This window comes from Aythya ferina (genome assembly GCF_964211825.1).
Source record: "Aythya ferina genome assembly, chromosome: 6".
Classification (NCBI taxonomy): domain Eukaryota; kingdom Metazoa; phylum Chordata; class Aves; order Anseriformes; family Anatidae; genus Aythya; species Aythya ferina.
In genome coordinates this window covers 34,861,726-34,889,490 of record NC_140303.1, presented here as the reverse complement: position 1 = coordinate 34,889,490, position 27,765 = coordinate 34,861,726, and the positions used below count along the sequence as shown (strand labels likewise).

At 42.0% G+C, this 27,765-nt stretch overlaps 2 long non-coding RNA genes across 2 annotated transcripts; one reads left to right on the top strand and one right to left on the bottom strand.

The window, feature by feature from the left end:
- Positions 1-9,181: 9,181 nt before the first annotated feature.
- On the bottom strand, positions 9,182-13,974 carry LOC311438818. The gene is made up of 4 exons (XR_014694333.1): positions 13,810-13,974; positions 11,363-11,524; positions 10,800-10,846; positions 9,182-10,374 (listed from the first exon to the last, which is right to left on the bottom strand). It is a non-coding gene; the product is annotated as an uncharacterized lncRNA (long non-coding RNA).
- Positions 13,975-14,124: 150 nt separating this feature from the next.
- On the top strand, positions 14,125-25,885 carry LOC311439113. Its single transcript, XR_014694548.1, has 2 exons — positions 14,125-14,213; positions 25,115-25,885. It is a non-coding gene; the product is annotated as an uncharacterized lncRNA (long non-coding RNA).
- Positions 25,886-27,765: the final 1,880 nt, after the last annotated feature.

Genomic DNA, 27,765 nt, shown 5'->3' with positions numbered 1-27,765 from the left:
CTTCATACCTTGTTGCCTTTGGGCTTCTACTTTGCAAACTCTGTTGTCTGTCCCCAAAGCAAGCTAGCTGCCACTTTAAATGGGTGGGGACACTGCCATTTTGAGCTACTCTCCTTCCTCTTTCATTAATTGCTTCTGAAAGTCTTGGCCTAAGTGACTAGCCTGCATCTGTGGCAAAACTCGGAGTCCCACGAGTCCCATCCAAATGCCTGCCCTATAAAATCATCCTTCCTCTATGAAGGTCAGCAAATCCCTTTCCTGTGCTCCAGAAATGAAGGGGTATTCCATTAGCCTTTGTGTTGCCCAGCAACCCTGACCCATCAGAAAAAGAAGGGAGAGGGGAAAAAAAAAAAAAAAAAGAAAAAAAAAAAAAAAAAAAGATAATTCTGAATCTAGTTCAGACATGAAGATGCAGTGCCTGCATCAGCCATATCAGCCACTCAGTCAGCTCACTCAAATGTTATCTGACTTCCCTGTTAAGGCATCGTTCACTCTCTAGCCTGCATACATTCATCCATGTATGATTTTCCCTGTCTTTGGGAAACATCCAGGTTTCCCTTGCAGAGCAAAGGGAAAGCACAGCCCAGAGGCAAAAGAGAAATGACATACCTCACTCTACAGCCTTTCCAGGATGCAAAGACCTCAAAGGCCTCTAGCTGCTGGAAACATACAGAGGGAATTACACCTCTTGTCACCTTGGGTCAGGGAACAGCAAGAATGTGATTCTTCCAGAGATTACTAGAAATTACGCCCAGTGGTGTTGAACACAAGGAAAGAGCACAAATCTCTGTGCCTGGAATTGTGGCATTAAAACTGAGGGATTTGATGTGTGAAGAAAGGAATAGACATCCACAAACATATCCCAGACAATGTAAATCCTATATCTTAAGTGTTCCTAACCCAGGGTAGGAAAAAAGAAGCATGTCTCTTTTTAGTATAAAAAGCAGAGCTCTGTGTCACTCAGAGCTCAAACCCATTTCCAGTCTATGAGGATCTGGCTTGATTTTGTGTATTTGATCCAGACTCCTGGATTGAGGTCTGTTGTGCTGTATCATTCCTGTCTCACAGGGAGCATCCAGAAACTATTAGAGCTGTATGACAGAGGGAAAACACGTAAGGGCAGAGGAAAAGCAGAGCAGGTGTGGGCAGGTGAACTGGAGCACAGGAGAAGTAAGAGCCCCCAGGGCTTTGGATGGAGAATCACGGTTCGTGCAATATTTATTTGGATACATCAGATTCCTGCAGGGTAGATGATGGAGAGTTTGGCAGGAAAAAAAAAAAAAAAAAAGTATTTCTTTCTTGAAGGGCTATATGAGCTGTATCACCTCTTTAAATATCCAGATATATATCTAGTATCAAACATATCTCTTGTATGATGACAACTGTTGACCCAGCTCTGGAGCAAATGGCAGTCTCTCAGGTTCCTCTGGAGTCAGAGCATGAAAGTGGACTCATTTCTCTGTAAGTGTGAAACACATAGCAGTATCATGCTCCTGCTGGACTTTTCCACTGCCTAACTTCTCCCTCACCCTTTGCTTGCTTTCTATCTCAGCTATATAAGTGGGAGATGTTTCAAAACACAAGACTGGTTGATGATTTATGTGTACCTCAGATTTCCTTCCCAAAAAAACTCATATGAAATAAACCCATCTCCCAAGAATGAAGTTCTAAGAAGGCAAAAAAGGACAAACATTTCTTAAACATCTTTGATGGGTCTCTCTATGGGGAGACTAAAAAAATACTAATGGTAGATAATATTCTGATAAGTATTCACCTGGATCTTACTAATCAAAAGAACTACATCACACCTTTAAAAACTTGAAGAACCTGGCTAGATACGTGCATATCATAAGTGATAAGTATACCAATTTTATCTATGTCTTTTTTCATTTTCAGTAAATGCCTCTGCAATTCATTGCAGGTGGCATGCAATATCTCAGACACATCCCTTGTCCCTGGGCAGAAATAGCACATGCAGCCTGAGGCTGGAAAGGCAGGCTGTCTGATTCAGTGGATGTCAGCCTCTAAGGATAAATCTAGACCTAAGGGACTTGCAAGCATTCCAACAACAGGTTTATCAAAGGGTTGGGATTTTAAGTTATTTGCCCCATTTCCAGACTGTCAGTCTCACCAATGAGATGGCCCTTCTCTCCCAGGGCTGAGGAGCATAATTATTACAAAAGCTCAAATTATCATGTGTCATTAAAGCCATGATGATGAACCACATGAGCACTGCTAGGATTGGAGTCTGGAATAGGTCTGGAATGGACCTCAGGAGGTCACTACAGCCAACATTCTTCAGTCTGTGGTCCATGGTCTGGTAGGCATCAGGCAGTAGCCCAGATACTTTGCAACAACTTAATTTGCCAGCATATGCACTCATTTCCACATGTGGGAGCAAGCAAAGAAATGGAGGGAGGACGGGGAGGTGGGAGGGGGGTGATAATGACGACAGTAACACAGTTCAGTTTGCAGTAGGCTGGAAATACAATCTATTGTAGCAACACTGTGCTAGATTAACTGTGGTTCCTCCTAGATCAGAAAGGTGAAGTCATCCTTGGACGAATTGGGAGAGGGTAAGCAGGGGCTGAGGAACACCAGTTGAGTCCAATCCCCTGTCCTAAGGCAGGATTCAGCTCTATTAAAGCATTTCTGCCAAGTACTTTTCTAACGTCTTCTTAAAAATCTCTAATAACACAGATTCCACCCCTTCCTGAGGCAATGTATTCCAGTATTTAACTATTGCAACCCTGAAAAAGTGTTTCCTAATGTCTAATCTGACTTCTCCTCAGTGCAATTTAATTCCACTACTTCTTGTGGAATCCACTGGGGGCCCAGAAGGCAATTTATTCCCTTTCTTACCTCCATGCAGGACAACATAAAACATGTTAGAATATACCTAATACACCTAAAAGGTATAACACAACAATCTTCCTTGAGGGAAAAAAAAAAAGAAAAGAAAGAAAGAAAAAAATCTTATTCCCAAACCAGTCCATATTAAAAAGAAACAAACAAAAACAGAAAATAAGGTGTCCCCAGGAGGATCCCACTGTCTCTAGAGTTCTCTTATTCCTCTTTTGCTGTGCCAAGGAATCGGAAGGACCAATAAAAAAAAAAAAAAAAAAATGTGTTAAGAAAGGAATCTTTGTGGGCAGCTGTTAAATGAAGGTTAAGGGCTTTTATTTATTTATTTTTCTATGGGGGAACATTGATGGGAAGAGAGAACAACAAAGAATTGCTTTTGGAGTAGCCCAAAAGCTCCCTGCTGACAGGTCAGTCCCACCCTCCCCTCCCTAGCACACAAGGACCCTTTTCAAAGAGAATCACCTGGCCCATAAATCCCAATTTATGGTAATTTAAGAAAACAAATGACCAACTCCAGCCTTTGAGAGTGTTTAGGAATGGCAGGATTAAGCAGGGAGATTAAAACTGAAAGGCCTCTCCTTGCCACTCTACTTGCAGGTGGGATTTCCTCCAGTCCTCCCAGTTTTGCAGTTTCACTATCCCGAGCTTTTAAGAGGTTAAATTGGAACAGCTCAGGCATTTGAAAACACTATGTAAGCTGGGGGAAGGGCAAGAGGAAATTAAGTGACTTCTTTCTTTTCACCTTCCTTTCTCCAGTTATCTGTAGCAAGCCCTCAGAGCACCTATATTTAGACTAGGCTATATAAAGAGGCACAGATGCACACTTAACCCAGGAACATTTCCCATTTTCTATAAAATTGACTCATTTTTAGTTTCTGTGCTTCTTTCTTCAGTGATCTGGGATCTGGCCAAGGAAAAAAAAAAAAAAAAAAGGGCTTTTTAGGGCCACTTACTGAATAGAGATCTTGCCTGAGACTTAATTACAAATGTGGTGTTCCAATTTAGATAGACAATGATGCTGGATTCAGAAGGGAGATGGTTCAGAAGTCAGGGCCAAACACTTTGGCTTTCTGTGGCAGAGGAACAGAAAGTATGGGGACATTACATCCCCTTCAGCCCAAACAGACTGAGATGCAGAAGTCCTGGGCCAGCATGTCTCCTGCTAAAAAGTGCATTCTCCTTTTCATATATAGGGGAAAGTTTCACTGGAGGGAAAGCTGGATTATTTACCCCTACACTTCTTTATGGGAGGCCAGATTTATTTATTTTTTTCACATGGTCCAAAACCCTCTCCTTCTTTCCAGTTTTAGTTTGTTTCTGGCCCCGTTTATCTTCATGTGTTTTGGTATGAAGCATTTTTGTTTCAACTTAAATAGCTCTTTCCCCTTTCTGGCTTCTTACTCTCTCCAACCTCAGCGTAGTCATGGAAAGTTAAGCCATTCTTTCCTGACCTCTGTTTTCCTAGAAAAAGCAAGCAGAGTTCCCTGTTTTCTCTTATGAAACAGGGTCTTCATGCCCTTTTTCTTCTTGGGCCCAACTATTTTATTCCTATGCTAACCTCATGTTTAATGTGTACACAAACAGGTGGCAAGTGTAGTCATAAAACAGAAGCTCTGGCTACAGGTACCCACTCAAGGCCATAACATCCAGGATGAGATTTGGTGGGTGGATGACCTGGCAGAGAGTCCTGTGGGGCAAAAACTCAGAAGGGGCTTCTCCTGACTATGCCTGAAGTGTTTTATATAGGTCTACACCAAAGAACAGCACTCTAAGATTGTCAACATGCACCCTTTTGGGCTTATCTCCACACCTCTTCCAAGCCTCCATGATGTAGGCTGGGAGTTCGTGTCTTACCTCTTCATGTTAACAGCAAGGAAACGATAGGTCTGAGTGTTTCTGAGTGCTTCTGTGACTAGGACAGTGAAGGAAAAGGGTGGACTTCTCTGAGCTGAGAAACATAGAAAGTGGTGATGATGCATTGTGGTGTTTTCACACTGATGAGTAGCTAAGCTCCACCACACTGCACTCACTCCCCCTCCTCAGAGGAACAGAAAGAGAAAATAAGGTGAAAAAAAAAAGGCTCATGGGTTGAGATAAGGACAGGGAGATCACTCACTAGTTAACACCAGCATAGGGAGATTAAAGTAATTTATTGCCTATTAAAAACAGACTGGAGCCCTGAGAACTAAAAGCAAACTAAAAACACCTTCCCCCCTACTTCTCTTTCCATGGGCCGCAGCCTCCTCCAGGCCACATCCACCAGGGACTCCTCCACAGACTGCAGCGTGGAGATCTGCTCCATGTGGGACCCATGGGCTGCAGGGGGACAGCCTGCTCCACCAGGGGCCTCTCCCTGCACAGGGGAACTGCTGCTGTGTGCCTGAAGCACCTCCTGCCCTCCTGCTGCATGGACCTTGGTGCCTGCAGGGCTCCTTCTCATTCCTCTCTCCCAGCTGCTCTTGCGCGGTAGTTTTTTTTCCCTTTCTTAAATCTGCGCTCCCAGAGGCACAACCAGCTTCACTTACTGGGTCAGCTCTGGCCAGCAGCAGGTCCTTTTTGGAGCCAGCTGGAGCTGGCTCTGATCTGACACGGGGCAGCTGCTGGGCTCTGCTCACAGAAGTCACCCCTGCAGCCCCCCTGCTACCAAACCCTTGCCACGTAAACCCAATACAGCAGGATGGAAAGTGCAGTCCAGCCAAGGCTGAGCTTGGCCATAGGAGCAACCTGACATCATTTCCATTACGTTCTCATCATCATTTCCAAATACAATTCTCTTTTTCTTGGGAGAGAGGAAGCATTAGATGCATACTATTTTCATTTCCCACCTGAAATTTCTGTTTTTTTCTGAAACTGGAGAGATGAGGGGAAAGCTGTTTGCTTGCTTGCATATTTTATTATACTCTTTTCTTTATTATTTTCTTCTCCTTTCTTTCTTTCTTTCCCCAAAAGACAATTTCATTTTTCCTGAGGGAAATATCTCTTTCCCTACCCAATTCACTTCCTAACCAGCTCTGTTTGACCTGTATTTTCTGAGGCACTGGTAGGGATTTCAGATGCCCGACTTAGCCTGCCTCAATTGAGTTTCTTTTCCAGAAGACAAATATACAGCATTTCTTGAAAACGGGTTCCTGTGTTCTCTATCTCAAGATGTCCCATATTAATCCTTCCATAATAGAATTAGCCAAAACTCCAGTAACTTCACAAAATGTTGGTCATTATCTTTGCATAGTGAAGACAGCAATCTGAGCTTTGAAACAAACAAAAAAGTCATTCTTTTTTAAGGAAAAAGAAAAAAGAAAAAAGAAAAAAAAAAAAAAAAAAAAAAAAAAAAAAAAAAGGAAAGAAAGAAAGAAATTGTGAGAGATGCCAGCATATTTATTCCTAAACAAAACTTCTCTAGCACAACCCTGGGCTTCCCAACAAGCAGTTTTGCAAGTGAACTTTATAGTATGACATCAGTGAACAGATGGCAGGCAAAGCTGTTGGCAGGGTGATGAGAAAGCTGGCCATTTATAATGGAAAATGTCCTGATAAAAAGGAATGCGCTTATTTTATTCCACGGTAATGTTTATAAAATTCCTTTCCTGAGGCTTCTTCGAGGATCTTTTCATCATTATTGTATTATTATTATTAATAAAGCATATAAAGGGAAAAATGCACATAACAAATGACATTTTAAGTGCCCCAGAAAGGTTTTCAGCACGGGTAGGGTTGATTACATTGTGATGATTTGTTACAAGCATTGCAGTTACAATCCACAATGGTGTGGACATTTCTCCCAACAGGGTTAATTGTATAATAATACTCAATAACTGGCAGGCCTTCACCTTTCAAGGGAGGACATTGGAGTGTGAAAGCATGCACTGATGTTGCCAAATTTCTGTACCTTGAGAATCTCTGAATGCTGATGTGCCTCAAATCTTTCAAAGGCAGACTTTCAGCTGGATGCAGTTCAGGGTGGGTCCATTATGTAAGTGGTAGGGAACAAAACTGTTGTTTTATTTGTTTGTTTGGCTGGTTGGTTTTTAAATCGTACTGTTGAGGAGTAGTTTGGAAAGACAAATCCAGGTGTTGCAAGAACTGTTTGCTAATTTAACTAAAATTCATCCTAACAATATTTTCTGGAAAATTCCAGGGATGAGGCAGGACAAAAAAACAAGCAGGAAGAGATTCTTCTAATGGCTAAGCACTGGACATTTTGCACTAGAACAGAACAGGAGGAAGCACAAGGATAAGGCGCCTTTTTCACCAGAGAGGGCTCAAACCCTCATCTCCCTGCAGTGAAGGCAATATCCCAGCAGGATTCATCAGGCCAGACATCCCTCAGGGAGGTAGGTGCAACACAAGTCATCCCTGAACCAGGCAGTGCCAGCATTTCTCAGCTTGGTCCTAACCAGACACGTCCTTGAGCAAATGGAAGACTTTAGATGTCAGGAGGTACAATGTCTGTGGTTTTGTTAACCATAGACATCAGGAGATATGACATCTATGGTTATGGGAAAGCAAACTCTCCTGGGCCCAGGCATTGCAGCAGAATCACCAGCAGCTATCTCCTATCTCCCAGAGGAGATATCCTCCTGGAGGCTATCTCCTAGACAGTCTGAGTTACCTTATCTTGGGTGGGACTCCTCAACCCACCACATTGTGAAGTCACAACGTGGAGAAGGAAGACCTTTCCTCCCAGTCTTCCTTTTTCCCCCTGCTTCCCTTAATTTCATGAGCTTAAAACCAACTATGCCCTGATGAATGTAAAACGTCTTACAAAATGATTCGACTTTGATAGGGCAAGATGAAGACGTGTGGTTTGGATTAGTCCCAGAACATTCCCTTCATACAGAACCCTGCTGAACCAAGACAGGGAAAAAAAAAAAAAAAAAAAGTGACGAGACTTAAGATAGTTTAAAAGCAAATAAAACAGAGGAACAATTCATAATAATAATTGAAAGATTATTATCAGATAGTTCTTATGAGCCCTTATCTCCTAGCTGTTTACAAAAGGAGCTTATATCAGCATTGCCATTGTACAGACAGTAAAACTGAGGTTGAGGGACGTCAAAGAATTGACCTCTAGTTGCCTAGCCAGACAGTGATAGAGCTAGGAAGAAATGCTAACTGTTCAGTCTTCACCTGATGCACTGTATCCATCACAACGAAAATGTGACAAAATGGAATTTGTCCCAGGACAGAAGGTAGAAGGCAAAATATTTTATATCTTGCAGAATAAAAACACCTGGGTAGCCAGACTGCCTTTCCAATCTATTTAGCAATAAAGGACAGAGGGGGCAGCTTTGATCCCATGGTATCCACTCACAACCAACAGGCAGTGACCTCCTGGTGTGTTACAGCAACATAGCTAAACAAACAGCTTGCTGTTCCAGCACCCCTCAGGGCAGATTCCTTGGTGGGGACAATCTATTTCCAGCATTTCCATATCCGGATCTGGAAGTCATTATATCCACCTATTCCTACGCCGAGCCACCATGAGTATATCTGAAGTCTCTATCTCATCCTGAGCATCATGCCAGAGACCAGCTGTGCTGGAGAGAACTTGTTTTCTCATACAGTCCCAGACTAAAACTTCTTAGACACGGGAGACTGGTTAGTCTGGGTTAACCTTGACTGGATGCTGAATTCACAATAAACTCCAGGGCCATGCCTGAAATCCAGCATACCATCTTGCATTACTTCCCATTTCCGAATTTTCTTGGTTCTGGGTGTCCTTAATTTACCTGAAGATACATCAAGAATGTATCTCTTATCTTTTGGGCAAAATCTCAACTTGGAAGGCCACGGGAGCTATAAACTATACCTCAGCAAATTGCCTTAAGCTCTCCAGATCACTGTGGTTTGATAGCCTGCCTGGTGGACCATTCCTAGCTCTTAAATTAATTTGCAAAATATACTTTTTTTTTTTTTTTTTTTAAAGTTTCCTTCCATCTGCAGCATATTCTGTTCCATCTTCCCTGTATAGCTCTGTTGCCCTGGAACAATAATTGTAACAACAACAATAAAAACTAACAGCAACAACAGTGTGTTTAATTTCAGGCTCCACTGTGGTCACTTCCCTGCTGAACATAGTAGGGAGACATGGACACAGGCACTGGGTTCCGTCTCTCTCCTGCCGAGGATCCAATATCCTGTCCTCAGCTCATACATTTCAGATCTGCCACTGCTTCTGCCAAGAAAGCTTCATTTTACAGGAGGAGAATGAGAAAAAATAAGAAAGGAAGAAGATGAGAAAGGAAGATTTTTAAAGGGCAGCCAAGATAATTCCTTCTGGATGTTTTGATCTTTTTAAATAACTTTTTTCTTGAAAAAACTATATTCTGGTGGCCCTCTGCAGGAGAGTGCCTACTGGAACAAAATTCCATCACCATGGGAAGGAAGAAGGTGCAAGATAATATTATTCTTTTTTGACTCTAAGGACAAAAGAATTGTTGGATGAGAAAATGCTGCTAGGAACAAGAGGAGATTAATCCTTTTCCAGGTTTATTGCAATGTTATTGTTTTCTCTCAGATACAGGCAGATGTATAGGAGATGACTTCCCACAACAAAAACAGGTTCTGGTGAAACAAATCACAGCTGGATTCAGAAGCAACCACTGAAAATCACTTTCCCAGAAATGTCCTGATGCTTTTATCCCCATTGCTGGGAGTCATGTTGACAATTCAGAGCACTGCAGGGACTTTGTCTCCATCCTCCACTTGCTCAGATCCACCTCCAAAGATCCCATATCCATGCCTAAAAGCTTCTTTGTGTGTTGTCCAGATTCAGTTAGTGGCTCTTTAGCAGCATAGTCCTCTTCTCCTACCTTCTTTTGCTGCGATGGGTGTGAAGCTTTAGTGCTCAGTAAACAAAGTTGACACCATAAATATATGGAAGGCCAACCGAGGCTACAGCTGTCATTTAGCTTACTGAAGTGTTTCTAGCCTGTGTCCTCCTTACTTGTATTCATGTTAGGGTGCTACTCTGGTATGCAAAGAGGTAGCTTTGAGGTGCATCATCCTGAGATCCAAATGAAAGTCATAAGGTGTCTTTAATACCAGGGCCTTCACTGAGTAATTCCAGGTTTACACCAGAGCTAATACAAAAATTGTGCCGTTTTATTAATTTCTGTTTCCTGAATTTGACACTACTTCCAGTTCATGTTTCCTAGTTTGTATCCTACTAAAACTTCAGACTTCTAGGCTCTGTGTTTCAGTATAGCTGTGTTATTTTCTCCACTCTGGTGGGGACATTTCTGTAAAGGTCTGAGTTGGCTTGTTACCATTTTCCTAGTTCTGTTTTGTTTCCAAAGTATATGGTTTCATGCTGCATTTTGGGTTTTGCAAAAATCAAAAAAAAATTAAAAAAACAAACAAACAAACAAAAAAAAAACCTCCTCTTTCATGTTTGGTGGCTCTCTAGAATAGAGGTAGGCCTTATACCCATTTTTCCGCCTGAAGTAATTACACTGAGATTTTAGGTCCTAAGGCTGGCCTGGATTTGACTTCCATTGCAATGACAACCTACAAGAAGGATGGAATGAAATACCAGTTACAAAACACCCTGATTTTTTAACTTTTCTAAACAAGGAAAGTAAAGTTCTGTTTTATAAAGGGTGCAGCTGGAATTCTGCAGCAGTCTCCATATCCACAGACTCTCACCCCTAGTTACCAAATAGTTATGTTTAAAAGATCCCTATTGTTATCGATCAAATACCTTGGCTATTTTAAGACTGCATTATTTATTGGCAGAAGATTTAAGAATGTTAAAAATCAAAAATTAATTTCAAATGTCCATCTTTACAGAAGCAGCAGCTAAAGAACTTGCAATCTGAACAACAGCTCCTGAGACTGAAAAAGAAGCAGAACTGTCATTTTGATCACGTTACTGTGACAGCTGAGCCAGTAACCAGAAATTCAGAAATTAGTGTAAAATGATGCCACTCAACTATGAAATTCAACTGTTCTGCTGTTGACATTTTCTTGCCATTTTGATCTGAAAAGAAACAAAATGCCTTTAGTCATTTAGACTGTACTTCAAACAGTCCTATTTTCATTTCAGTGGTGTTGATGCATGTACTTGTAATATTCTCCATGCATGTTTCTTGTCAGTAACATTAAGGGAAAAAAAAAAAAAAAAAAAAAAAACTATTTATAGATTTCCCCTATTAAAAAACATTGCACAAGAAAGAGATGTTTGGTAAGAATGATAACACAAATGGCTCCACTCTCCAGCTAAGTCTTAGCCCCTAAAATTTTGAAGCCTAACTCTATGAAGTCACACCTAGCAATATTATCACCTAACAATATCTTGCTTTGTGCTTCTCAGCATACAGCCAACCCTGGCTGGCAATGTCTGGCATACCCTTATTTAAGCAGAGCATAGGAACAGCTCAGAGATGCTTAAGTCCCCAAGATTCAGGCCAGATGAAAGGTTCTGATAAGAGATTGTTCTAGCCTTAGGAACCCACATAACACAGACATTGTCTGAGTTTGGAAAGCATTCGCATACCTTGCATAGTAGATTAACTTCTTGTCTCTTTCAACAGGAATCTCCATACTATTGTGTAATTCCTAGGCTAGGTGAACAGGCTGTACACCAGAACTTTGTATGGACAGTTTTTGACCGCTGGCCCAGACTGAGTGTGTTATTTGTAGATGTGCATTCAGAAGCCTATCAACAAGATTTAGTGTGAGATCTGATGCTCTGCCTTATTGGAGCATACAGCGGATCACCCATCAAATCAAACAAAAAGTAATTTGTTTTGCAGTTGTGGAGTGTAGAAAAACTATTATCATTTTCCTAACAGCAGTTGTCTCCTTCTGCGTTGAAAAACACAAGGATTCAAGGCGAGAATGGAAAATTTCTTACTGCAAATAAAAGCATGACCTATCACATCTCACTTCCCATGATTTTCCTTCAACTGCTTCTCCTTAGAACTAATTTGTTTTCCCCAGCTCCAGTGGTAAGATGACTTCATTAGACTTGCATTTAGGCCTTGCATGATTCACCAAGGTGTTCTTCTTATGTCCACATCAAAGCCACACTGAAGAAGAGAGAGATCCCTGCTTCTCCACGAAGTACATTTTTGCCCTCTTCCACCAAATTAGTGCTAGCAGAAAGGTAAAGGCAGTAATGTACTTGGCCATGTTATTCTGTGATGAGTGTTTCTAAACCCTTCTTAGAGGGTTTTTCTCCTTAATTACAGCACAGCTCATTCCAGCACTAGAAAGCTCACTTGGATGAAATGAAGACAGGACCCTTTTCAATCCTAACACAGCAATTTTGCTAGCAGAGCCAATCCAGACAGCATTTTATGTAGTCTATGAGTTCTTAGTAGGTTTTAGGAGATCAGACCCCAAAAGGCAAATCCACCACTAAAGAGCAAACCCCAGCTGGCAGTGAAATCCAGAAAGGTCCTAAGTCTCATGAACCCTCCCAGCAGGGTTCTTCATCCCAGCTGGATGCTCTAGATCCTACCTCTCTACCCAACGTTCCTTTTCTACTTTCTGCATTCTATCTATAATAATAGCTTCAAGTAACACAGCCTTCATTTGCAAGGGGCATTCTTCTTTCCATATTTTCTTCTATAATTTCATAATTCCGAATTTTATACTAGATTCTACAATAAGTGAGGTAATGCTTTTATTGAAGCCCACCAGGCCTGGGATACCTGTCACTTCCAAATGAGTTTCATACCCACATATGCCTTTCTAGACTATTAGCATAACATAGCAGAGATTTGCAATTTGGGAACCACAAAAGAAAGGTTTGCAAAGGAATAGCAAGTGTAAGACCTTCACTTCATATCATTTCCTACCATCAGTTCATAAGGTAAAGCTTGGCCAAAATCCAGTCTTTTCCCCTTTAAATGAATAGGAATAAAATGGGTAGTCTGTTCCATTGTTCTTGCTAATACTTCAAGTGTTCCTCCATCCCTCAAACAGCTTTGATGTCATCTAGCTCCACTTGAAGGGGAAAGAATGTGTGATTGGGAATAATTAACAAGCTAAAAATGACTTTGTCAGAACATTTGTGTTATTGAATTACTTGCAGCTACCAGTTTTAAAGAGCTAAGGCAGTGGTTGGGCACAAATAGAGCCCTTTAAAGGAGAAAAAAAAAAAGACTTTTTGTAACACATGAATTTGCGCTTAAGATGTACAGGTTAATCTCCTCATTCTGCCTTAAAATTCTCATGTAACCTCTGGCACATCACTTAGTCCACCTACACTTCAGCCCCTCACAAATGATCCCCAGCTCCACCCCCAGCCTCATGACTCGTCTCATTATAGCATAAGCAAATATTAACATTACAACAGAGCCATCTCTTATCCTGCATTCCTACCTCAACCAGCATAAAAGAGTCCTGGATTTTGTCAGTGCCTCTGGGAACTACTTTAATAGAAATAATATTCAAGTCAGAAATCTCCCCCCCCCCCCCATGCAGAGCATTGTTATTTTGAGGAGATGCAATAATAAAACTGCCAGCCTTTATAACAAGGACTGTGAGCAATCAATGCAAAAAAAAAAAAAAAAGTCAGCCAACATATGGCTCTTTCTTCTGCCACTACAAAGCAGAAATAAAGACATTTCTGTTGTCCCTCTACAACTGATTTAGTAACCCAGATAGTTTAGTCTCCTGTTTCATAGGGAAAATCAGCACATGTTATATAGAAGACTGCTTTAAAACTATCCTTTGGTACCAAATAACAGAAGAGAAAAAGTTCTGGCCTTAATAAATTGCATTTCATGCCTGGATTTCCAAGCATTTGAGCTATCTCACCCCTGCAACTAAGATAGCTGTTCCATCAGCTGTGCCAGGATCAAGCCTGAGGCTCTTGTAGATTTAACCTCTTCAAGCCACAGTAAGGAATTTAAGATTAGATTTAGATACCCAGTTTACCCTCAGCTCTACATTAGGTTTATGCTCCACAGAATTAACCTAGATATTCTGTACCTGAGCAGCTTTACAGAGGATAGCCATATATAAGGTCAGGCATACCCCATGTGAATTTAGGCTTGATAGTAAAAGAATAGACTCTGAGAGAGAAAAGAGGAAAAAAAAAATCCTAGCTTATTGCACAGCCCTTTGTCTAGTCACACAAGGCTCTAGGGCCCCCATTTTCTTTTCAACCCCTAAAAGCTCCCCACCCCCCTACCTCATCCCTTTTAAATCAAAGCTGGACCTGGTAACATCTGTAGATCATTAATGTTATCTTCAGTGTCTGTGGCTCATTGCTCTTATATAAACCCTCAGCTTAGGCTGGTTTGCAGCTTATGGGATGCTTTACTAAGGAAAAAGATTGGGAGCACTTGGGGGAGGGGAAAGGAAGAAATGGAAGTGCTTCACTTGGGGAAAAGGTAGGAAGAATATTTTTCCTTTCTGCAGAGCTGTAGCTAGTGGTCTGTTGTAGCAAAATGGTGGCTCTCTGTGAGAACAGGGGGAAAAAAAATGTCCTAGAAGTCTAAAGTCTTCTGTAGGCAAATTTTGTCTCTTATTTTCTGTGCTGCTGCTTTAGCATCTATGCTGTATGAATTTGAAGGAGGTCACAGAAATATCAGGTTATCAATAAGAAGGTGTTAACTTAATAATGAGAATATTGTTTCAGACTAGTTCTTGTTTCTTCTCTAACATGTTCAATCTTAACAGATATTTTTGTGTGTGTGTTGATTCACCCTCTGCTGGTTGTGCAGCCCTCTGTTTTGAGTTAAGGGGCAGAGCACAAAGTAGAGATGCTATAAAAGTTAAAGCCCATGAGGTGGTAATGAAGAAACTTCTGGGTTCAGTGGGTGAGGGAGGTTAAGCTGCCTCTGACAACTATTGTAACCCAGCCTGGTATGCAGGAAATCTTCACTGTCTTGAGCTCTCCAAAGGAAATAGCTGGTTTTCTGAAGTGAGAGGCACCCAAAGCAAGGCATCATGACTCAGCACCCTCACTTCTGTGCCTCTGCAGAGTAGTGTAGATTCTGAACACAGCTAATGCTACAAAATGAGCTTCCTCTAAGACTGTTAAATCCTTCAGGGAAAACACTTGTGTTATGGTCACCTGTGTTGTATTTATTCTGATGAAAAAATGAAGGAATGTAATGCCTTCCTAAGAAGTTAATCCATTGCCTGTGTCCCTGTGGTCTGCTTCAGAAGCTATGGTTAAAAGCTCTGCCTTTAACCACATCCTCTGTGTGATGTGTGTTCAGTTTGTGCTGCTCTTTGTTTCTTTCTGTTCTGATTGTGGAGAGAATAAAAGGTGAGAGGGGAAGCATTGGGAAGTGTGGCTAAGGAAGGGAAAACACAATGTCTCAGCCAGACCACCCAGTTGTCACCAACTTGGAAGGTGCTCAATGCCTTCTTTGAGGTGCTCAATGCCTTCTTTGCCTCAGTCTTTAGCGGCAATACCGGATGTTCTCTGGATACCCAGTACCCTGAGCTGGTGGAAGGGGATGGGGAGCAGGATGTGGCCCTCATTATCCATGAAGAACTGGTTGGTGACCTACTACGGCACTTAGATGTGCACAAGTCGATGGGGCCAGATGGGATCCACCCAAGGGTACTGAGGGAACTGGCAGAGGAGCTGGCCAAGCCACTGTCCATCATTTATCAACAGTCCTGGCTATCGGGGGAGGTCCCAATCGACTGGCGGCTAGCAAACGTGACGCCCATCTATAAGAAGGGCCGGAGGGCAGACACAGGAAACTACAGGCCTGTCAGTTTGACCTCAGTGCCAGGAAAGCTCATGGAGCAGATCCTCCTGAGAGTCATCATGCAGCACTTGCAGGGGAAGCAGGCGATCAGGCCCAGTCAGCATGGCTTTATGAAAGGCAGGTCATGCCTGACGAACCTGATCTCCTTCTATGACAGAGTGACGCGCTGGGTGGATGAGGGAAAGGCTGTGGATGTGGTCTACCTTGACTTCAGCAAGGCTTTTGACACCGTCTCCCACAGCATTCTCCTCAAGAAACTGGCTGCTCTTGGCTTGGACTGGCGCACGCTTCGTTGGGTTAGAAACTGGCTGGATAGCCGGGCCCAAAGAGTCGTGGTGAATGGAGCCAAGTCCAGTTGGAGGCCAGTCACTAGTGGCGTCCCCCAGGGCTCGGTGCTGGGGCCGGTCCTCTTTAATATCTTCATCGATGATCTGGACGAGGGCATCGAGTGCACCCTCAGTAAGTTCGCAGATGACACCAAGTTAGGTGCGTGTGTCGATCTGCTTGAGGGTAGGAAAGCTCTGCAGGAGGATCTGGATAGGCTGGACCGATGGGCTGAGGTCAACTGCATGAAGTTTAACAAGGCCAAGTGCCGGGTCCTGCACCTGGGGCGCAATAACCCCAAGCAGAGCTACAGGCTGGGAGAGGAATGGTTGGAAAGCTGCCAGGCAGAGAAGGACCTGGGAGTGATGGTGGACAGTCGGCTGAATATGAGCCAGCAGTGTGCTCAGGTGGCCAAGAAGGCCAACGGCATCCTGGCTTGTATTAGGAACAGCGTGACCAGCAGGGCTAGGGAGGTGATCGTCCCCCTGTACTCAGCTCTGGTGAGGCCGCACCTCGAGTACTGTGTTCAGTTTTGGGCCCCTCGCTACAAGAAGGACATCGAGGTGCTTGAGCGGGTGCAGAGAAGGGCGACGAAGCTGGTGAGGGGCCTGGAGAACAAGTCCTACGAGGAGCGGCTGAGGGAGCTGGGCTTGTTCAGCCTGGAGAAGAGGAGGCTCAGGGGTGACCTTATTGCTCTTTACAGATACCTTAAAGGAGGCTGTAGAGAGGTGGGGGTTGGCCTGTTCTCCCACGTGCGTGGTGACAGGACGAGGGGGAATGGGCTTAAGTTGAGCCAGGGGAGTTTTAGGTTAGATGTTAGGAAGAACTTCTTTACAGAAAGGGTTGTGAGGCATTGGAACAGGCTGCCCAGGGAAGTGGTGGAGTCACCATCCCTGGAAGTCTTCAAAAGACGCTTAGATGTACAGCTTAGGGATATGGTTTAGTGGAGGGCTGTTAGCGTTAGGTTGGAGGTTGGACTCGATGACCTTGAGGTCTCTTCCAACCTAGAAAATTCTGTGATTCTGTGATTCTGTGATTCTGTGTCATAATGTAAATACGAGATACTGTCACTGTGCAGGCTGAAAAGGCATTGGAAAGTCAACTGGGTGTAGGGAGAAAGCAATCCTGATGGTTAAGTATTAGATGGGATCCGAAAACTTTGAAGGCCAGACATTGTAGCAGAATATATAAACACGAGTTTCTAAATAACATCTGACAAGTGCTGATGTCCCAGTTTGAACCCTTAATGCTAGCTGAGGAAGCAGCACAAGATGTTTGCTATGCACCCCCTGACCAGCATACATGCACCCCCCTCCTGCTGCCTGTGTATGGTTGTTCTCTTTACTTCAGTTTAGATTTCTTCTTTGAACTTTAGTTCTCATTATTTTTGGACTTGTCACTTTGTTTGGAAAGATTTATTTCCACTGTTCCTTCTGTTCTTTCCTTGCCTCTTCTCCTCTGGATGCTTTTTTGGCAAAGCCCATTGCTATTTTTTATGACTTTGTGTACTGTTTCAAAACAGTAAAATGTTTTTGAAGCAAGATGATCCTGTGTTGCTACGTTCATGCAGTAGCTCCTCCACCTCTGCTCCTTTTTAAAGGGTTTGTGCTATAATACCTCTGGTTTTCAGTGGTCATTAAGAAAACAAGCGACTCTGACTAGTAGAACTAAAAAAGCTACTCTTCTGCATGGATACCTTGATGTTATTGAGCTTTTTGACTTGCCTCTATGAGGGCAAGCCAGGTATCTTTCTGATCACATGAAGGCTTTCAGATGCAAGTAAAATGGACTAGTTCTGATACTTCTGTCACAATGTTGAAACTGGCTGAAATTCCCAATGGAGGGGGAGACAGCTGGCCAGTATGACTGCAGAATTGTCATTTCCTTTGGATGCTAGGCCTAAGACCAAAATGTTTGTCCCTGTGTATTTTGGATCATGTACCATGTCCCACTGACAACTGAACTGATTTTATTTGCAAGTTGGATGCTGATCTAAATCTAATTTTAGTAGCGTAAATCATGCAAGTTTATAAATATATGTACAAATAGATCTGATAGGCTGAAATTGTTTTCCTTTAATATTCTGGGGTGAGGCTTCCCTATGTATGGTCAGCTGGCAGAGATGCACTGTTGTTTAAATTTAAGAGCCCCTACAAGCAGCTTTGAAAGCTCTTTACTTTCTTCAAGACAGTAAATGATAGCTATAGATCTTGGATATCCAGGGTACTTGAAGAAACTGTCCATGGCTACTTGACCAGTATAGCTTGAGTGTTCTATATTGGGTGGTGCACAAAGCCCATGCAGTTCTATGCTATGTTTATATTAGCAATTAAAAAAAAGCTTTCTGAACATTTATGCTTCTCGAATATTTTTTTGCCAATTAATTTCTAAAAAGCCTTTCTCACTTTCCTGACAATCTTTTTTTTTTTTTTTTTTTTTTTTGAACTCTTTCAGGCAGTGAGGTAATAACTCAATGTTGGGTCATGGTAAGCGTTTAAACACCTTTCCAGATAAGGAAGGTGAGATACAAGATTACTTAAATTAGGAAAAGTCATGGGATATGCTTTTCTACCCCAGAGAAGCTTTGAGAAGTTCCACTATGTTTTGTGTTAGGGATATTGTACCTGCCAGGAGTACACATTTATACTATGGATCAGTGCCTGGTGAACCCTTTGACTTTGAGCCTCAGTTTTCCCACCATAAGAGCAAGACCTTACTCTGTATTCTGTAATTTTATGCAACACCAGTTCTTCATACCTCATCTAGTGCTTTAAGCACTTTGCAGGCAGTGTTCTTCCTGTTGACTTGCACATTTATAAGATTTAAAAGGAACTCTGGTGCTCCTTGCTTGGTATCCAAAATACATCTGCTAAATGTCTTCCATGGAGTCCAAATCCAGATCAAAGGACTATGAAGTGGTGGTGACTTTCAATTTGGCAATAAACACCCTTGTCAATAGACCTAGGTACAGTCTGACCAGTGGACTGGCAGTATACTGGAAATACACAGCTACAGCTTCCCAGAGATTTAGAAATGAAGGATGAATGCGACTCTTAGGGGAGGATTTAAACAGCATTGTCCAGGAGAGCAAATCCCTCATCTGGACCTGTACTGGATGTCAGTAAAGGACAACTGAATGTTAAATTCAGAACCAGGAAAGACCTTAGGTCATCTCTGCTGAGAGCATCATTCATGTCTGGGAATTTCCAGCTCTTCCAAACATAACTGCTTCTTGCATCTTTTTTTCTTCTGCTAGATAAGTTTACGAGGGTCTTATTAATCTGTTATTTTAAAGTAACTTTTTCACATTTTCCACCTGACACGCTCCTAGGAGGTGGTTTATCCCTATACTGTTCTCTGAGCAAATGTGTTTCACTTTGGCTGAAATACTTCCTTTCTGCTCGTGATGAATTGCTTCAGTCTAGCACTACGTAAGCCTAACTTCACTTTTAGTAAGCTGTCTCCTGCACCTGCTTCATCATCCTTGAACAGGGCTAGCCATAATTGTACACTAGGTGTAATAAGTATACAGGTTAAAAAGGGGAGAGTGTAGACAACTCAGGAAAAAATGGTGGATTCATCTGCTTTGTGTGGAAGGGGATATCCCAAAATCAGAGCAACTCTGACAACATTTGTAGTGCTGTTGCAATTTGAACCAGACCAACATCTGCAAAAATATTTTCTGCAGCAGCCACTAGAGGGGTAATAAAGATTTTTTTTTTAAATCCAGTCATTGGTAGAATGAATGGATATTGTCAAAAGAATCCCTTATATCCTGTATTAAAAATAAGCATGTCTCACTTCAGCTTCTGCAAGACACAAACGCTCCAATCATTTCCCTTTCCTTTTTGGAGCTCAGAGCAGACTTTTGAGGGCAACAAAAGCCCAAATTCTAGTGAGACCTGTGGAATGCAGCTCACAGTGGGTTTTATACAGAGGGTCTTCAGGCAGCCAGGAATTTCCTCTGAAAAGTGAACAACTCTTCTCTGAAGAAATAAAATAAGCTGAAGGTGGAAGTGTTGGCTTGGAGTGGGCTGTGTTAATGGTCTTTAGGGACAAAAGCTGTGAAAGGAGAGGAATTGCTGTCCATCACTGCTGTTAAGGAATTCTCCTGTTACTACTTAGCTGTGGAGTTTGCAGTTCAGTCAGGTCAAATCTAAGGGAAGGGTTCTACTCCCTGCACCAGAAAGGACTACCTCTGACTTTGGGAAAATTTGGTGGGGCTCAGACTGAATGCTGTGACTGCCTGCACTGGAAGGTGAACAACTTCAGACGAGGCAGAGGCACCATTTGCTGTGGCACACGTTACTGATTGCTGTAATTCATTTTCAAAGGATTCTAATGTGCAATGTAGGGCTATAGAGGAATGTGTCTGTTTGGACCAATAACGAGCATCTCCACTGTATGATCTAATGCTTTAGGGCCTAACACCACCACCTCACCCCCACCCCCTTGCTTGAACCAACACCAGGTTCATGGTGTTGTCCAAGGCTTCTGCTCCAGAGGAGTAACTCTGATCTTGAAGGAATGCCTTGACTTGTATCTAGTTGTTGTGATGTTCAGAGAGAACTTACCATACAGATTGTTCTGATCAGTTTGGCTTTCTCCTTTCTATGTATCCCAAAAGAGAGGAAGGAAGGGGAGAATTGGGATGGCTCTGTTTGGAACCCAACATCAGTCCCAGGTCTTCTAACTGGTATGCACCTCTTGTGTGTTTGCAGCATGGAAGTTGTCATGTTAAAGTACTTAATATGAGCCCCAATTACACCAATATAGCAGGATAGTGGGCATTTCATAAAATATTTTTAAGGCTATTATGCATCAAGGATGCTTTGGAGAGACAAAGTTATCTGGGAAAGCACCTCTTTTTGAGCATCAACCTGCGGGTTACTCTGTACTGTGTTTTGGGCTCTGTAGATGTTTCTGTTATCTTCAGCTGCATGTTTGCCCTTCCTACCCAGCCAATGTTCAGGCCACTCATCTAGGTATTGTTTTAGATGCCCTGTGTTAGCTCTAAGTGGCTGCATGGTGAAGGGAAACCTGTCCGCTGACTTATGTTTGGTGAAACTTGTTTCAATTCTGTTTGATTTTGCTTAGCTCTAGTAAAGCTGATCCCAGAGGGCCCTGTCCATTGCATCAGCTTGCTGCTTGCTTACTTTCTGCTTCCACGTTTTTGCTTGCTTGCAGGCAGTCACCCAAGAGCAAAGTCAAACAAACTAGGCTACCAGAAGGCCAGCCAGAGGCTGTTCTTGCAAAAGAAGCTTCACCCATCTTACCCAGAAAAGGGTGGGGAAAAAGACAAATTCTCCATTGAACTGCTGGCAACAGGGCACCATGAATATTCCCAACTCCCTTATGAAAACAAACTAAAAATCATTTGTGGTGGGTGGGGAGACCTGTTATAGATGCAAAGGTTTTGCTTCTAGTTTCAATCTAGATTTCAGCCTCCAGTGTTTCAGGGCTATGAAACAGCCAAAGCTGGAGGCTTTTTTTTTTTTTTTTTTTCAAAAGGTAACAGGAAAGCAGCAAAATGAAGCTTTCATGAATTAAGGAAAGCCAGATGTAAAAATGTCCTGCTCAAGCACGGTTCAGTGTTTTTAATGAATTCTCACAACCTTCATATAATGATCACAAATTGTCTTAATTGTATTTCTCTCATGTGAAGGAGCCTACTCCTCTTCTGGTCTGTGTAGGTATTAGCAGGAGAATAAATGGAGCATAGGAGAGACTGTCTACCTGCCATGAAGTGCCACAGTGGTCCCCAGCAGCCTGTGCAGGAAAGCCCTGCTCAGCTGATGTCTTGCAAATCAGAAGCATGCAGAATGCATCTGTGAAGCAAGGGGATCAGAGCATGTTTATTGTATGCTGAACTGCCTGAAAACATTAGCTGCCAAACACTAGCAAGTCTTCTATTGAGTCTGTGGTTTTTTTGAAGTTTACAACTTGACCACATTTATATAGGTTTTTGTTTTTATGTTGACGGTGCAAGTGCCATCTTTGAGAGTAGGGCAATTGTTCTGTCAAATTTTACATTCCTATTCTAAGCAAAGGCATTTTCAAGGTTTTTCAATGGAACTGTTATTTCTTTTTTCACTTGGGCAAAAGGATGCCTTTGTCACTTTGGAACTGTTCTAACAGAAACTTCAAAGGAAATTATTCTGAAGCAGATGCTGTATAATGGAAAATTTCAGGTTGAGCCATTTTAGTGTGGTAGCTTTAAAACCAGTGGTAAAGCAGAGGCTTCTGCAAGAGGAAAAGAAGTTGGATGCAGTCTGTGTTGCCTGCATGTTCAGGAAAATGAGTTGATAAGGCTTTCCAGGAAGCTGCATTCAAATATTCTCCCTTTCTTTGTGGGAGCAACACCAATTTCACCCCAAATCTGAACTCGTATGCAAAGTTGAGAGCTCAAGGACCCTGGAGCACGTTTAAATGAAGATTTGCTGCCTGCAAATGTGGATTTAAAAAAAAAAAAAAAAAAAAAGTCTTGTCTTTGTATTCCACTCCTGGGAGGGACCAAAGGTTGTTAAGGATGAGAAGACCCAGAGACTCTTTCCAGCTTGGCTGTGGCTTGGTGACTGCTGGCAAGTCCCATGAAAACAGCCTGAGCATGCACCATCAGCAGCCCACAGCTCTGCTCTGTCCTGTCATCTCTGTTTGGGAATCTCTGGTGGCTTTGCTTCCTCAGCAACATTAAAAGCTCCACAGAGACTGCAACTTCAATGGCTCCAGCCAACAACCCTCCAGCGCTCCTCTGGGTTCCCAAACACATGGCTGATTGAGGCAGAAAATGAAACTGAGCTTTCCTACATGTATATGAAAAAGGAAGGACGTGCATTTGAGGCAAGCCGGAGATGTTTTTGCCTTTTATTGCCTCTGACTGCTTGAATCAAACCCTTTAGACTAACATTATTCTTTCCAATATATTTGAGTATGCTACTGCCGTGAGTCATTTGTGACAACGGGTGCTCGTGAGGGCCACGTGCATGAGAGCCCTTCGCTGACTGGCTCCCCATGGCCCAGCCCGAAGAAAGAGCCATGATTTTCTTTGTCTTTATTCTCATGGAAACAGAAAGTGGATTTGAGGTGAAACATCTGGTTTGTTTTGGGGAAATTTTATTTATCTGTTCTTTTCCCTTTGGCTTTTTAATGTTTTATTCTGTTTTCTAAACTCTTCCCCCTTTCTGGAATAAGGGCCTTATTTGAAGCCCATTGGATTTTTCCATCAATGCCAGCAAGGCCTTGGATTGGACCCTAAATACAGATATGGATTTCTTTCCATGCTTTTGTATCTGTCCTCTTGTGATCCCCAGTGCAAATGCCTTCTGCATTTGCTGCAGAGTTTGGCATATCCCTGCATGCTACATTTGAAGGTGTTTCCTGTTTCATTGTTAATGTGTTCCCTTCATGCCAACAGCCTCATAAGTATTATACAGACAATCTGGGGAGCTGGGAAAGGAGGTGAAGTCTTTTCCTTGGTAGACAAAGACAAAATCATGGTGGACTGAGGTGTATGAGAGCTACAGTGATTCAAACACATTGCAGCAATGCCAGGGACATTTCATTTGCATGCAGGAAATAAAAATGAGCCTGCATTTTATTAAAATCCCTACCAGACCATTACGAGCTCAAAGTATGTGAGAAATTCTCTTCCAAGTCTGCATGTGATCTACTGCTTGAACGAGTTCCCAAAGGAAGTGCTAATGGTCCAAGTGACCAGGACACCAGTGTTACAGACTGAGCTTCTTCCTTCCTAAACAGCAGGCCTTGGACAGAAGTTTTAGGGTTTAATACCAGCACTACTGGCTGACAGTCTCTGGCACACAATGTGCCTACAGACCTAGGACTGAAGAAATTTCTCTTTTGCTGCATACAATGACATCCTACATGTATTAGCAGAAATAAATCATACGCATCTTATTCAGAAAGGCTTCCTACCTCCACTAACTCCATGGAAAGATGCTGATTCGATTCAGACACTAGCCTCTAGCCAAATTTGGATTAAATTTGCATTTAACCAATTTAATGGATGGTCTTATACACTTATCACTGACCATATATGTATTTCTTTAGGAAAGTTTGTAATATTCAAGGGTTTCACTGGATGTGTCTGGAAGCCAATGTTGCTAAGCTTGTTTTGCATCTTACTCAAGTTTTCCATCAGCTCCTATGCCCCATGTTCTAACACCTCATCATGGCTGCTTTGAGGCAGGGTCTGCAGCTGAGCAGTTCACCTCTTCCCTCTCTTCTTTCCTTCTGAACTTACGGAATTGCAGAACAGTCAGTGTTAAAGACTTGCTACTTACTACTTGACTTTAATTATGCTGTTTCTTTCATTACCTAAGAATTGAGCTTAGGCTGAAACCTAGCATTTACACAAATTACTGTTACCACAGGTGAAGTGAAAACAGTAAGTTTTCTGTGTTCTCCCATCAGTCTGGTTCTTGTTGTCTCTACCTGAACACCTAAGCAATGTGTCCATACAGTTTTTTTCTCCTCCCTACCTTTAAAACAGACCTGTGGGAAATCTACTCTAATTTAGTAGAACTGGCTGTCAAAATCAGACATGGTTTCTAAATCGATTGTTAAAATTCACTTCCACGTGGTTATGTGCTCTGCTATTTCAGTCCTGTGGTCTCCTTTCCTACTTAATAAGAGTAGCTCTGAAGCCTTGAGGTCCACTCCACCAGCTCCAGCTTTTAGCCTTGTTCTAATATCCCACCCTCTCCTTGTGAGCTAGTAGGTCCTCTGCTGACATTGGAGATATATCTAGATTCTCCTCACCCATCTGTGTAGTGCCTACTTTTTGTACCCAAGGAACCTTTTACCTGTGCTAGCTTTCTTTCAGAGGTCCAGCTTACACGGCTCCTCTGGAGGTTCATGTGTGATCAGAGTAGTCCCATGTAGCCTTTAAAAAAATTGTTGATCTTAATTATTCTTTTTTTTGCATGTGCATTCCTGAAAACAGCAGTGGGACAAATAGTAGGACTTGTAGCTTTTGCTACTGTTTTCCTCTATTGCCAGGCTACTGGTGTACAAAGAAACAAAATGAACTTCTTCAAAGCAAATTAATCTGGTGGGAATAAATACTTGCAGAGTATTCTGTTGACTTGACTGTCACCATAACAGATGCCTGGAGAAAATTTCTAAAGCACGTGGAAATCTAGCCATCAGGTCTATGTGGAAAGATGAAATACATTTTCACATCAGTTCCTGGTTAATTCACAATTTTTTTTGTGTAGTCTGCAGTTTCCCCACCTTCCTTGATTTTGACCCTGGTAGAGCAGATGACAGTACTTCAGCTCTGCATTGTGAAATCTCATAAACTACTGTGGAAGGTTATCGACAGAAAGCAACAGCTGGAGCTGCCTTGCAAGATGCAATGATACGAAAGCCCTTTCCATGGGTGATGCTACTTGGTTGCCAGGAACCAAGGCACTGTAGCCCTACAGCCCCTGAGGTGGAACATCTTCAGGAGTACTTATGAGAATCTGTTTTTAGGAAATTTGCAATTTCCATCTTGTTGCTGTTAACCATGACACGTATTTTAAACAACTCCTAGGCTTTCAGCCTCTCTGCTTTTGTTTCCTACATTCATAGGATCCTTATAGCAAGAACTGGGTGGTCATCCAGCTAGAAATACCAACGTGCTCTCACACCATCTGGCTGTTGCTTCAGAGCCTCCTGAGCTTATTGCCCAGAAGTGACCTCCAGAATGCTTATGTGCTAGTAGGGATTAAATGTTCAGACAAAGCGTGTCAGCAACAGACAAGACTGTACTGTATGAAACTGTTCTCCGAGGACATTCTTCCACTTGTCCCTTGAACAAGATCTGAAACAACATCTGGATGAGGATTTGTTATTGTCACATGACTTTAAATATGCTGACACTTTACTTCACTGACATGTTCTGATGCCCTTTCAAAAAGAAGTACCTACCAAATGAGGATTTAATTTAGATTTAAGATTGTATTTGTCCATTAATAAAGTACTATGTAATAACTCAAACCACATTTATTGAGGCTGTTGTGATTATGTAACAGGCTATTATGTTTCTAATAATTAGCTGGCACTATTCAATTACATATTAAAGAAGTTGTCTAGTTTACTTAAGAGCCAGGAGTTCTGAACATGGTTTTGTTGTCACCTCAGGCTCAGGAGGTGAGATCTATATTAGGTGATAGATGCCCACATTTTTGCTTTGTCTTCATTCCTGATATGTAATGATCATCCTGAAAAGCGGAGACCAGGTAATCTAGAGATCAGAGATTCAGGAATAGGGAGCTGAGCCACTGGCCCACATTAACACAGCAGGAAGTCTGAGATGGACCAGTGTGGCTATCCTGAACTTACTTCTCTCATTTTATGTAGCCTTGAACTACAGGTGGAAATCCTGCCTCAATGCTATTTTGTGGCCCAGGAGAATCTCCTAAGCACTTGGTTAGCATACCCCTGTAGTATGGGAGTCTGTCTTTCAAAAAAAATTAAATAAAATCTATAGCCTTGAAAGATTTTTTCCATCATAAGGTGGAAGGGGAACACTTATGAAATCTCAGTTATGTGGGATGGGAAAATTGTTTTTCTCTTTGCTCTAGAGCAGATTGATAAAAGACTCATGATAGCGATTGAATGCTGGGGAGATTTTTGATCCGTGCAGCTGTGCATAATCCTTATTATTTTTACAAGTCACTGGAGGCATTTGATAGGGTCAACATGGTAAGAAATCTGGACCTGAAAGTGAAACAAAGCCTCTGTCAGAGGGGCCAGCTTTTAATTGGAAACTAAATTTAATTTTAGAGGAAGAGGAAAATACCACACTTCTAATGAGATCCAGGGCACTTCAGAGAGCAGTCTGCAAAGAATATTTAAATAGAAAAGTCCTGTTCAGAAAGACCTGTAGTAAATGACTTCTTGATATTTTAGGTGGATAAATACACTTGAGCTCATGCTTCACAACTGAGAAACCATATATGAAACATGCTGATGACTTAAAGTAAGACTTTTAGACTAATCCTAACTTTGACCAGAAGTTGATCTTTTTTTTTTTTGAGCTGTTCAAGGAAATTAAGAAAATTGATTTTCTTTATAAAATGTTTGGAAGGGGATTTTTTTATGTGAATTCAAGGACCAAACTTCATTTTAAGTGAAAACCTACAGTTTTCAAGAGTTACTTTTAATTTAAAGACAAATTGGGGGTGAGGTTAAATTCTGCACCTTGAAGTTGTTCAGCTTGTGCAAGACAGTTCAAATGCATGTACTTATAAACTTTGAGAGATGATAGTGATGTTTTTTTGTAGATAGTCTGACCAAATGATATGAAAATTTGCACTCAGATTTTGACCCTTAAATAGCAATTTGAGGAGGAATTAGTTTCCACACTTTATGCTTTCCTCGCAGCCAGAAGATGAGATGAGTGGAGGAAAGGATTGTGGGTTCATGTCTCTTCCAGTATCTATGGCCCCTGGGACAATTCTGGGAGATGAGGAGGGGGATGCAATGACCCCAAACAGACCAAAGTTATGTTTTACTCTCACAAGGCCAAAGAGAAGCAGAGAAGAGGAGTTTTCCTGTTTCACTAAGTTTACTTACATCTTTTAAAGCTGATTTTTTTTTTTTTTTTTTTTGGAAGACAAAGGAGGATATTATGATGCTCCTTCCCCCCTCATTGTCTTTTATTCTTAACCAATAATCTTAACCTGTTTACTCAACATGGCAGAGTCTTGAATTTGGGCACCTCATTAGAAAAATGATGGCACATGGAAGGTTGCAGGCTTCTCTGGAGTGTTTTTGTGTGGTAAATAAATTAAGTCAGGGCCAAAGAGACCCTTAACCAAGTATAAGAGGGAAAATTAGGTAACAAACATAAGAAAAAATCTCTTTTTTTCTTGGGCTG